This window comes from Hordeum vulgare, chromosome 7H (assembly GCF_904849725.1).
Source record: "Hordeum vulgare subsp. vulgare chromosome 7H, MorexV3_pseudomolecules_assembly, whole genome shotgun sequence".
Lineage (NCBI taxonomy): Eukaryota > Viridiplantae > Streptophyta > Magnoliopsida > Poales > Poaceae > Hordeum > Hordeum vulgare.
The window spans coordinates 81,079,201-81,092,353 of NC_058524.1; positions in this window are offsets into that span (position 1 = coordinate 81,079,201).

The window sequence follows — 13,153 nt, forward strand, 5'->3', positions numbered from 1 at the left end:
TGACGAAGAGGATGATGAAGTGGACATCGATGAAGAGCCATTGTTCGATGAGCTCCCCGCCCAAGCCAATGCAAAGAAGAAGTGGAAGAGCAAACGGACCAAAGCATATACACATAAAATAAGGACAAACTCCTTTGTCAATGTTGGAGAGACATTGGCCAAGACCCCAAGATAAGCTCCGAGCAAAAGGCTTCGACATTTTTGGCTAAAGAGTGCATTGCGAGTTTCACGAGCGCAAGAAGTCTCGTGGATGGGTCTCACTGGACAAATGTTGGAGGGTGGTACAACAAGAGTGCAACAAGTTTTGTTCCATCCTTGGGAGCATCGAGGCCCGTTCCGTGAGTGACATTGGCATGGAAGACATGGTATGGCCGACTTTCTTGCTTATTTGATTGTCCCTTAGCTTGCTCATCCATTTGATTGTCCATTGGTAGGTCTTCCAAGCTTTGGAAGCATTCAAGATTCATTATGAGGGTAAGTCTTTCAACCCTACTCATTGTTGGATGATCATCAACGACGAAGAAAAGTTCAAAGCGCAATATGCCGCCATTAAGGCGCATGGGGGGGTGGGGGGTGGGGCTACAGCCGTTGAAGACCATGGTGAGGGGGAGAAACCGCAGCCGCGAGGGAAGACCAACTCCAAGAAAGAGTACAAGCGCAAGACGACATCCCTTGCCTTGCGAGCTACTTTGCAAGGCATGATCATCGACAAGGATTCAAGAGAGGAGAAGCACCGACAAGGCAAGGAGGAGCAAATTAGGGCCTTCATGGACATACAAAACAAAAAAGCTCGCGTTGGAGGCGGAGAAGCAAACGAAGATGCTAGAGATCGAGGCCACCAAAGCAGCCACCATAGCAAGAGAAGTCCGACTCGCTTGCATGACGAAGGGAGTCAAGATCATGAACGTGGACTTGAGCACGGTGTCTCCGAGGAAGCGGTCTTAGTTCGAGAAGATGCAGGCCGACATGCTCAACCTCGAAGACGAGTGATCCATGTCGTGATGTGCGGACATGATAACCAAGAACGAGATGACGTGGTGGAACTACATCCTCATTTTGTGTGCTAGCATGTGTACCGTCCGGCTGGCAAGTGCGCCCAGCTCAAAAGCCGCGTATTCTTTTTCTAGGCTGGCATATGTATGCCGACCGCTGGCATATCGCCGACGTGAACTCTTGGCGCTGGCATGACCGTTAGCATGATCTATGGTCGCGGGCCTTTTTTACATTTAAAAACTATTAGGCGCGGACGAAAAATGGGTCGGTGTGTTGGACGCACGATCGACCCATTTACAACAGAGGGCGAACACGCCGATCCAAACGGAAAAGTCGAACAAAGCGTGCGTCCGTTTGGATCGCGCGGTTGGAGTTGCTCTAAGATTCCTTCACTAGTCCTCATCTATGCGTTTTGTGGGTTTCATTTCCATGGAGTGTTGCATATGGTGATAGAAAATACAAGGAAACCCACGTATTCTACCACCTAGTAACAACTATAAACATTAGAGCGAGGTGAAGGCGTCTTGCTTGGCTTCGTCCCGAACGAATGAGGTATGATGGCTGGCGTGCGTGTGAAACGAACTGAAACATCTTAGTAGCCGAGGAAAAGAAAATCAATCTGGAGACACATAATCATAGACAAACGAAGATATGTTCCACGCGGATCCATCAAAGACAAACCTTCACACGCACTCGACTGAGCTAGGTGGGAAGAACCATATTTCATTTTGTGTCTGAATAGAATAAAAACCCTAACAAAACCAAAGAAAGCACCAAAAAATATAGTCCTTCCGCCAATAAGGATCGAGATACACTGTGTCTCCAAAGACCATAGAAGACAAGATAGACGTGCAGCGAGGTCGATGGAAACCATGAGAAACCGAGGCGCTGAAATCACCTCGGGCTTGAATGTTGTTGGAGAAGGCAGGGGAAGCCCACCTGTTCTCTCAGCTATATTCTTTTTCTTCTAGGTTGAACCATATTGCTTTCTGGTTATATTATATATTTCCACATTATATATGGGGTAAAAAAACGATGATGTTAAAAATCCGACATCAGATTTTAACCATTGCAAATCAAACGCATTTTAAGGTAAATTTAGTTGCCGCGAGGATGACAATTTTCTTTAACAAGTATGGGCAAGTCCATGCAAAAGCTGAACTTTGCTACGATTCGGTGCTAAAGGTGATTTTCATCCCGGCGACAACTAAAAATCTACTTTCTAAGTTTCTAAATATAAGTCTTTTTAGATGTTTCATTAGTAGTAGATGTATATAGACATACTTTAGGGTGTAAATTTATTCATTTCGCTTCGTATGTAGAGTAGAATATATTAAAAAACTTATATTTAAGAATTGAGGAAGTATTCGATTTGTCATAACTAAACATCTGGGCTTAGATTTGCAGCAAAGTCCAAAGAAAAAGGCCTCCTGTAAAGAGTGAAAAAGGAAAGAAAAAAAAGGCTCTGAACATGATCCAGGTTGTACGAAGCCTGCACTCACTTTACAGTAATGTGCACCGCATTACCTTTAAGCAGTATGCTCGTATCATCTAAATCATTCCCCTTATGGATAGTTAATTATGAGATTCTCCATTGGGACCATTCGCCACTCTGTATTTCGTGTCAAGAGGAGAAAGAACACAAGTCACACACTGAAGCCAAACACATTAAGTGGACATTTTGTGTTGAACTTATTTACTAAGCCTTCCACGGGAAAGTCAATATATTGTGTTTTGTAGTAAAAAACAGAAAGCAAGGGGCTGGATATTGGTGATCACAATCACCAATGACAATAATTGGCATATACCGCGCGACTGGCGGTGTGTTCAAGAGAATCAAGCAATTATGTTTTCATTTTTGCTTCGATACACCTCCCAACAAAACGTAGAAGGAAAACGTATACCCATCTTGTATTGTACACTACAGGCAGATATACGTATACCCATTTCATATCGCATACATACGGCGGCCTGTAGTATATAATATGAGGTATGTATACATTTTTCTTTGTACGTTTTGTGTGTGTGTGTGTGTGTGTGGGTAGGGGGTGGGGGGGGGGGGGGGGTGTTATCGAAGCACACCTCGTATATTTTTTAACCGGGTTCGGTGATCTGAACGTGCCAGCCATTTTGTCGACACAAGGCAGACTTTCCTTGGGACGTTTTCGGCCCGGTTGACATGTGTGGTCTACCCAATGAAACACACGAGTCACTTGTAACATATCTCTCGTTTTATAAGCAAGGTGCTCTATTAAAGTTGATACCTAAGGTTTGTTCGAGATAATGCACTTAAATAACCGGTCCTGAAATCACACAAGCAGATGAAATGTGAAACCGGTCGTGATATCCTAGGAAAGAAAGAAAAAATTGTGAAGCCGGTCGTGGAAAAGAGGAAATGCGATTATACATCTGGAAAAGCACGGAATGGATGTGTATGCCTACGCTTTCCAAATGGCCGGTCCCAAAAGAGTCAACCGAGTATACATCATGCCACTAATATAATTAATCATTTAGGCTGCTCATCTTTTAATCTTGTCTTCCAAGCTACGTATAACACGCATACCGCACTGCTAGCTACATATTGTACATATGATCGTCAGTGAATATATAGACTGGTGCGTAGTGTATTAGAGTAAATACAATAAGGTACAGTCAGCAGACTGTAAGGATTAAAATACTATATATTTGCTGAGTTGGATGAGAGATAAGAGGAGAGAGAAGGGAAGCGGGCTCTTCGTGAATAACCAGCTCCAGCACGTGCTTCTAGGTTCTTTGTGAGAATGAAAGATGTGCCATATATGATAAAAGTACTACTTTTTTATAGCTAACTATTGTACAAGCTAGCTATAAGATGAGCTATAAGACTGCTTATAGTCATCAGTTGGCTATACTATTAACCATGCTCTTATGAGGACATGTATAATAATATTATAGAACAGCGCTAACTTTTAGTCGACCGGAAGTTAGGAATAGATCAACACGACTCGTTTTTATATGATCACTATCATCCCATGCTCGTGGTTGAAAGAGGATTCAAACTCGGGTCTATGCAATAGTTATTGAGCTTAATAACCAACTAAGCCACATTTCGTTGTTATCTATTTGTAGATAAACAATGTTATTTGAACTTTTTTATTTCTGTCATATCAGAAAAAATAATAAAGATTGGCTTGGTACTTTGGCATGATCGGCGTGATAAATATAGTATGAGTAATATGATAACTATAACATGATAAGGCTAGTAACTACAATACGAAAAGGTTAAAATATGAGGTAGTGTGGTAATTTAACACATAAATTACCGGTGGAATGTTTTAAAAACTTTTTCCCCTAGGATGAAATATATCATGGTGTCCAAACGTAAGATATTAGATCTGTGATGCATAAAAATGTCATAAATTTACATGAAAGTTACTCAAGGAATTATGTTTCAATGTTTTTTCCTCGAAATTAAAGTTAACATGATGGTTGAATGTAAGCTATGTGGTCCTTGGTGCATAAATGAGCATGCTATTAACACAGAAGTTACCGGAGCATGTTTTAGTAACATTTTTCTCATGGGTAAAAAGTTATCAGTGTGTTGTATGTAAATTATCGGGTGTCTGATGCGTAAATTATCATGTTATTTGCACTAGGTTATGAGATGATATTTCTAGAACTTTTTATCCATCAATGTGTTTATATGTAAGTTATCAGGTTAGTTGTACGTAAGTTATCATCTTATTTACACAAAATTGACTAGGGGTATATTTCAACAACTTTTTTGATCTTGGATGGTAAAAAAAGTGTTATTTTATTTGAACTTGCGAGGAGCCAAGTAGTGGGTGGGTTGGCTAGTGCGTTAAGATCTTAGTATTGAAGTCTTGAGTTCAATTCTTAGCTTTAGCATGATTTTTTAGGCTATAAAACTACAAGTATGAAAACTGCTAGTATTAAGATTTGTTTCCAACATTTTTTTTCCGATCAAAAGTATCATGGTGTTTGTGTGTTAGCTATCAGATTTTTTATGCGTATATCATCATGCTATTAACATAGAAGTTATTCGTGGGTATATCTTCAACAACTTTTTTTTGGATAATTAATTTCATGCCCTTAGTTGTGTCACACTCGGCAAGTTTGCCCCTAGTTTTCGAAAACCCTCGGTTTTGTCCAAGTCCGTTTACTCATCTTATGGTTTTGCTCTTCTCTCACGTTTCCATCTAGTTAGTGTCGTTTGACCGTGTGTTGACTGTCCATGGAATTTTTGCTGGACCATTTTACCCCCGCCTCTTCAATCTCTTGAGAGACAATGCCAAGTGGGACCCATCACCCCCTCGCTCCCTTCTATTTCTCTCCCGTCGGTTAAACCCTAGCCTAGATCCCCTCCCTCCTCTCTCTCAAATCTTGTCGATGATGGATCGTGTCCATGGCCAGCGAAGGGAGGCGAGCAGAGGTCCCGTCAGTGCTGTAGCCCTAGACCCCCTCGAGCACCCGCATGAGGAAATCCACCTCGACCTGCCTCATCTCCGCGCCCGAGATACGTCTCGTCTTCGTGACCATCCGCCGGGTTTGTGCATGAGCGCCGCCCGCCCATGCTCCTTCCTCTCCTCCTTCCCTCTCCCTTTCTCTCTCGATTATTTTTGTCTTTTTCACCCCCTTTTCTCTTCCTGACATGAGCAGGGAGCAACACCAAAGCCACCAGACCGCCGCCCATGGAGGTCCATCTAGTGATCCAGATCCATGGTGGAGGATGGTGGCACGCGCCTCCCTTGGGCCTCATTCCACGCCGCAGCGGTGGTGGCCAAGACCGAGCTCTGCTCCACCACAGTACCTGCATGCCATGGAATCCGATGAGATCTGCCATGGAATCGTCACCGATGGCGTCGGCGAGCTCATCCTCCTTCTTTGCTGTGATGAGGTGGATTTGGTGAGCTTCGGCAATCTCATCCTCCTTCTCTCCTCTGATTAGGTCAATTTGGTGAGCTCCGGCGAGCTCATCCTCCTTTTCCGCTGTGATGAGGTGGATTTGGTGAGCTCCGGCGAGCTCATCCTCCTGCTCTCCTCCGACGAGATCGATTTAGTGAGCTCTGGAGAGCTCATCCTCGTACTACAAAGGGCATCCTCTAATTGTTGGTGCACTGTAATTTTTTTAACACTTTACCCAATGTAATTAGCTAGTATATTTAACTAGCAACTTTGTACTAATGTTTAGTTATATTCGAGATGATAATGACCTTAAGTACCGATTTGTATTACTGTTGTTTTAATCAGTTTATGGTGTGTTAATTATTGCATGAAATAGTTATGCAAAATTACCATGATGTGTACAACATGGAATATTTGGTTAGTTGTCGGACCCACATGATAGTTGGAAGAGAGAGGGATGGTTTTGTCAGTGATGGGTCCCAGTTAGCAGTGTCCCTCAAGAGATTGAGGAAGCATGGGCAAAATGGTCTACCGAAATGTCCATAGATTGTCAACACACGGTCAAACGACACTAACTGGACAAAAATGTGACAGAAGGACAAAACCATAAGAGAAGCAAATGGACTTGGGCAAAACCGAGGGTTTTCAAAAACTAGGGGCAAACCTGCCGAGTGGGACACAACTAGGGTGAAAAGACCTCGATGACGCCTAGAGGGGGGTGAATAGGCTATTTAAAAACTTCTTCGGATTAGGCTTGAAACTAATGCGGAAATAAACTAAGAGGGTACTTGTCAAGCACAAATCCTAAATGCACTAGGCACTGCAACGTGTATCAACAACACGATCTACCAAGATGGACACAATACAGTTACTAACAAGCACAAGTAAGTTACACAATCTTACTTGAGCTATATCACACAACAAGTAGGTAAACAACACAAGATACTAGATCACACTATAGCACACGATATGTCAAAGGCTGCAAGTATGAACGTGTGGATATAGAAGGTATGCTTGGATGATTAATCTTGTACAAAAATAGCCAACACAATATAATGAGCACAAACAATATGCAATGTATGTATGCTCAAGTAACACAAGTAAACCACAAGTAAGGAGTTAGGGTTAAGGATAACCAAGGTCACTGAGACGAAGATGTATCCCGATGTTCACTTCCTTGGAGGGAAGCTAGTCACCGTTAGAGAGGTGGATGTTACCACGAAGGCACACCAACGCCACGAAGGCTCACCCTATTTTCCCTTTGAGATAACACCACGAAGGCGTTTCTCAACCACTAGTGGTAAGCCTTTGAGGTGGCTTCCAAACCCTCACAAACTTTTCCGGGGGGTAATCACACGGATTGATTCCTCTCCGAAGAACTCCTACCGCCTAGGAGTCTCCAACCTCCAAGAGTAACAAGATCACGGGGATTGCTCAAAACTTGCTCAAATCACAAATCACTTTGGTGGGAAGAAGGAGAGGGAGGCGATCTATCTTTTGATTGGAACAACTCTCAAAGGGGCTCACAAATGCTCTTGGGATCTAAGATTTGGTGTGAGCAAATGTGTGTGAGGTGGAAATGTGTTCTTATGAGGATATGGCTGTGTTGGGAACCCTCTCACGAAGTGGGAGAGGGGTATATATAGTGGGGAGTGTAAAACAGCCGTTGGGGACACTTTAAGACACAAAGGGTCCGGACGTCCGACAGTTTCCGGAAATCCGGGCGTCCGCAAAGGGTCGGACGTCCGACAGGGGTCGGACGTCCGACAGGGGTCGGTCGTCCGAGGGATGTAGATATGACTGAAAACACTGTGAATTGAACAGCGACCGGACATCCGTAGAAGACCGGAAATCCGAGTTATTCGACTCAACTTCTTCTGGTGGGAGGTTCTGGATTTCCGAAAGGGGACGGACGTCCGAGCCTCGGACGTCCGGAGGGAGCCGGAAATCCGAGTTATAGAGCTCATGTTCTTCTGGTGCAGGGCTCCGGATTTCCGAAGCTGGTCGGACGTCCGGCCCTCGGATGTCCGGAGGGCGCCGGAAATCCGAGTTATATGACTTAAATTCTTCTGGTGGAGGGCTACGGATTTCCGAAGCCTGCCGGTCGTCCGGCCCTCGAACGTCCGGAGGGAGCCAGAAGTCCGAGGCAATAGACATGTTTTGAGATAGGAGCAGAGTAGAGAATATGTGGTATTGAGTAGGATAGTGAATATCTAGTTTGAGCAAGTTCATCACAAAAACCTGTGATCCCCTCTTAATAGTGCGGGATCCCTAAAGACTCAAGAATTGTAAAAGGGATACCGATGATCCATACTTGAGTGCGTACTTTTATTCGCTGATCATCACTCCGCACCGCTAACATCAAAGTAACTGATACCTTGAGTTAACCCTTTCACTTGAGCTTGATGTTGTTGTTTCTTCTTGGCTCAATGTTGAAAGCAAGACATGATGAAGTCTTCAAGTAGCTCTCCCATACACAATGTGGAAATCCTAGCTTATATATTTATCTTCATTTGTCCACCATGTGAACATCCACAAGGATCAAGCATGTAGTGCTCAGGAATGCTTATCTTGATCTTGTCCTTGTTAGCACATGAGCTTGTCCTTATCAACACATGATCATTCACAATAGCTTAAGAAGGGTTAGTGATTAATTATCTATATGTGTGTTGTCAGCAACACCAAAACATGATTAAGGGCATGACTGCACTTTCAATCTCCCCCTTCTTGGTAGTTGATGACAACATACATATAGCTCTCAACAATAGTAATAGACATGTGTAGCTTAGGAGAGTTTTCTTATGATGCTTATGAAGCTCCCCCTTATTATATGCATAGTAAAATAGGTAAGTGCGGGAGCTCCCCCTTAATGTGTGCATTGAAGATAATAGCATGATATAACACCATAATAGTTCAACAATACATAACATAACATATGAATCAATAGAATAGCATAAAACTCCACATGATAGATCAACAATACATCATCCATAGGTGATGGCATAGCACACCATCCATAAGTATCTTTACATGATGATACATCATTAAGTTCGACATAATACATCATACCATACATTGTGAGAGGAACTAACATCGAAACTAAGATAAGATAATGTTCTCCCCCTTTGGCATCAAGGACCAAAAAGGAGGGAAAACCGGCAATGCTATCACATACTCAAGGATCACCCTCATCAATATCATGATTAATCAAGCATCATCCTCAACATCATCATCCTCATCATCAGGCAAGCCACTGCCACCAGCCTCGTCAAGGAAATCAGCCCACTCAGGACCAGATGGGAAGCCAAAGTCAGACGGAGGAGCAGCAGGAGGGGCCTCATCATCACTCACATCAAGAGCGCCCGAGACTCTCAGACGAGCCTTGAGGGCATTCTTGGAGAAGACTAAGCGAGAAACCACATCATGGGTTTGACCACATTGGAAAGAGACGGCCTTCATCATAGCAGAATGTGCCTTGCCAAGGAATTTGGCAATACGACCGAGAGGAGCGGAGCTAGATGAGGGGGTGGCTGACCGGGCAGCAGTGCGGCGAGTGGATGTGGAGGATGGGGCTTTCTTGGGAGCATAGTTATCCGCCATGTGAGCTGGAATGACCCACTTGCGATGTGTGTGAGTGACAGAAACAGAGAAATCAACAACATGATTAATAAGAGCCTGGATGAAGGGGGCATGAGGAAAGGCTCGTTTGTATTGAAAGCTAGCAAGCCGAATCTCATGCCATAGAAAGTGAGGCACATTAATTTTGCTCATGGGGTGCTCGTATAAGTGAGACATGATGTCAATGCAGTAGCCACTGCAAGAGCCCTTATCACCCATCTTGGGATAGAGGGTGCGGATAAGACACTGAAAGATGATGAAGTAAGGTGAGCGCCAGATGGATACCTAGTTAAGATCCTTCATGCGCTCATCCGCATCAAGCTCACTTAGTGGTTTGAGAAGATACCCACACGCCTCAATGGACTTAGGCACATGGTTAGGATCATCCCTATGTATTTTGAAGCCGGAGTTGGGGAAACCAAGTGCGGCAACAAATGTATCATAAGAAGTTGTGAAGCGAACATTAGAGGTGATCCAGCTAACAGTGTGGTTTGTAGCAAAGAAGCATGTGGCATAGAATTGGTGAATGGCAGCAGCATTAAAGTCGCGATGAAAGGCAAACGGGGCGGCAAGCCCCGATGCCTCAATAAGCTCAATGGCACCCGGGTATTTCGCCCGGTGCATGCGAATATGCTCAAGATCTATATAGAGATGAATAGATAAACCCTTAGGAACTATGACTGTGGTAAAAATGTCCGCCTGGACGTGTGTGCGGAAACGTGAGTCCATAGAGTCACGTACGACAGCGTATTGATCAATGTCGCGGCGGAAAGTGAGGTATGAAGACGCGCCAAGTGTGGTGAAGTTCATGATTGCACGACCTAAAGTAGCAGGGGGTTCTAGTGAGATGCGACGAGCTTCACCTGCGGGCTGAGCAGGAGGAGGTGGTGGCATGTAGGACGCCCTGCAGTCCCGGGCTTTGGCTTGGACCTCCGATCGGTGGGCTGGTCAGCAAGGTCCTCGGCAGCAAGCTCATCCTCGAAGTCGGGGTCATCACCATCAGACGACGAGGGGAGCTGTGGAGACGGAGAACGCCGGGCCGGAGAACGCCAGGCAGTCCGTTTGAAGGGACGACGTGGCCCATCCAAGTCCGACCCCGTGCTAGTAGGGGCGCGAGAGGATGAGCCAGCAACGTTCTTCCGAGCAGCGTGCTTGGTCTTGGGCATGGTGCACAGTATCCTACACGGATGGAAATCCCAAATAAGGAACGAACATGGGCAAACCATAGAAACGAACATGTGGACTTGGGAGAGAGGGACCCAAACGCGAGGGGAACGAAGGAGCTACCTGTAGACGGATCCCGCGGAGGAAGAAGAGGAAGAAGAGAAGGATCCGCGGAGGAGATCGGGCAGATCTCGGGAGTGGCAGCGCTGGCACAGCTCCTGGAGCTGGCGGCGGCAGGGGAAAAAGGGGGCGCATGAGGGCTAGGGCAAAGCCCAGCCCCACGCCCAGCTATTTATAGGCCCCGAAGCGTCGGACGTCCGACAGGCGTCGGACGTCCGGAGGGAATTGTGCCGTCGGACGACCGACACTGGTCGGACGACCGGAATGAGATTTGCCGCCAGACGTCCGAGACACGTCGGATGACCGAGAGAGAGGAGGAGGCAGAAGCTGATTCTGAATTTTTTATATATGATGAGGTGATACTAAGTATTCTCGCATGTGTAGCAGCCAAAGGGACCTCTCAACTAACATTTTTTGGACATGGTCTGATGTAAGTCTTTTAATACGATTACTACGATAAATGTGGGTCCAAAATACGTCAAACGCATGAGTGCATAGAATCATGCACAAGTTATCCTCTAATAAGAGCAAGCCACATGACACAAGGGTCATGGCACAAATTTGTCTCATTCATATGACCATGAAGAGCTAAGAGAACACCAACACTAAGCATTTCATCAATGTGATTGACAAGGACATGCAGAAAATTACAAAGTGGAAAAAGTATTATGTTCATGCCATGATGCAACCTACACAGTGTTGACTCTAATATTGTACATGCATGAAGTAAATACTTGTTACCGGAAAAGCATTGGTATGACGTAGAAGTAGCCGAGTCCTGTCTTGACTCTAATTTCTTCGTGACTAGCACCATCTTTTTCTGAGAATAAGTCAAGATAGCAATGCTTCCCCAAAGTACCTAAACCACCAATTAAGCACAATATGGTCCCCAAACTTATTGGGTCCGAAGTAGTTAGTCCAACTACAATATATATATAGGGTAAGATCACTCAATTATGTGCATATAGATATAAGTTTTACTTTCAAGCACACCCTAACCTTTTTAATGAATACGTCTAATTTACCATATACATATATTGGATCAAAGATACGATAGACACGGCATGTGCATCTACACATAGTAGATACGCCTACACAATCCTATCAAGATCCAGGAATATACAATTTGGACAAATGAACACATAATTTTCTATTATAGAACATTCATCTCATCCAAAATGGATCAGGGTGACAAATCAACACATGGTAGCACCCCAAGTTCAACACATGAACTGGTCAAGACATCAAGCCATGTACGGCATATATTTTGCACAACCTTACATGCATGTCTCACCCCAGTAGATTTATAAGTGTAGGTAATATGATTATAACTCCCACAATATTAGGAAATAAGTAGTGCGAGATCTACCGGGAGACACATGAATTTCTCGGCACGTTATGTAGGTCAACTGAAGATAGAGCCGAAATAAAATGACCATGAAAAACACTACCAAGCCAGAGATACCATGTGTGAGAGAGCACAATGACATTTAGAGTTATCAGTGGAGGTAGGTGCCAAACGAGCACAAGAATCGTTTTATACTCACACAAGTGTGATATGGGAGTTCAACCATTAGCATAATGTTTAGATGACATACGTTAACATCCCAATTAGTTAGATCATAGTGTGGAGGATTAATTCGAAAAGGCATGCATCAACAATGCCCTTCATTTAGATACGATCTAGCGGCTAAGCCATGAGCATTGGTGTAGTAGGACATTATACTCACGCACATCTAAGGAATTTAGATACCAACAGGGCTTATTATGCGAATTAAGATATGTGGAGCATGACACACCACACAGTTATAGGGTAACCACATGTGGTGGATTCTGAGTGGCATACATCAGATGTTTTGTCTTACTAGGGGATGTGACATGCACAAAGCATATCATCCTCACATAATGTGATAATCCATGTATTTATCATACACGACAATCAATCATCCAACTAAGGTGATATTGGATGTCAATTTAAACTTCTGATGGCCTTGACATCAAACTAATTGATTGGATAATCTTGCACCGAATACTACATGGAGTCCAACACATATGTACACATTTTGGGTTAGCGGTGTGCGTAGAGCAGAACACTCCCCCTTAATGTGATGAGCTATTAATGTCGCAAAAGACCCACACAACGATGCAACTAGGATGCAAGTAATGATCAGGACTACACACAACTATCTGACATACATAACGACCTATACATGATAGATAACATATAACAATCATAGTAGTAGGCGCAACATGTCAAAGTACATGCTAGGAACCAAACCTAAACATGAGAGGGAGTGGGGCACGCAACTTTCAATGTAAACAATTTAAGTACAAGTCACCGCAAAGAGGCACA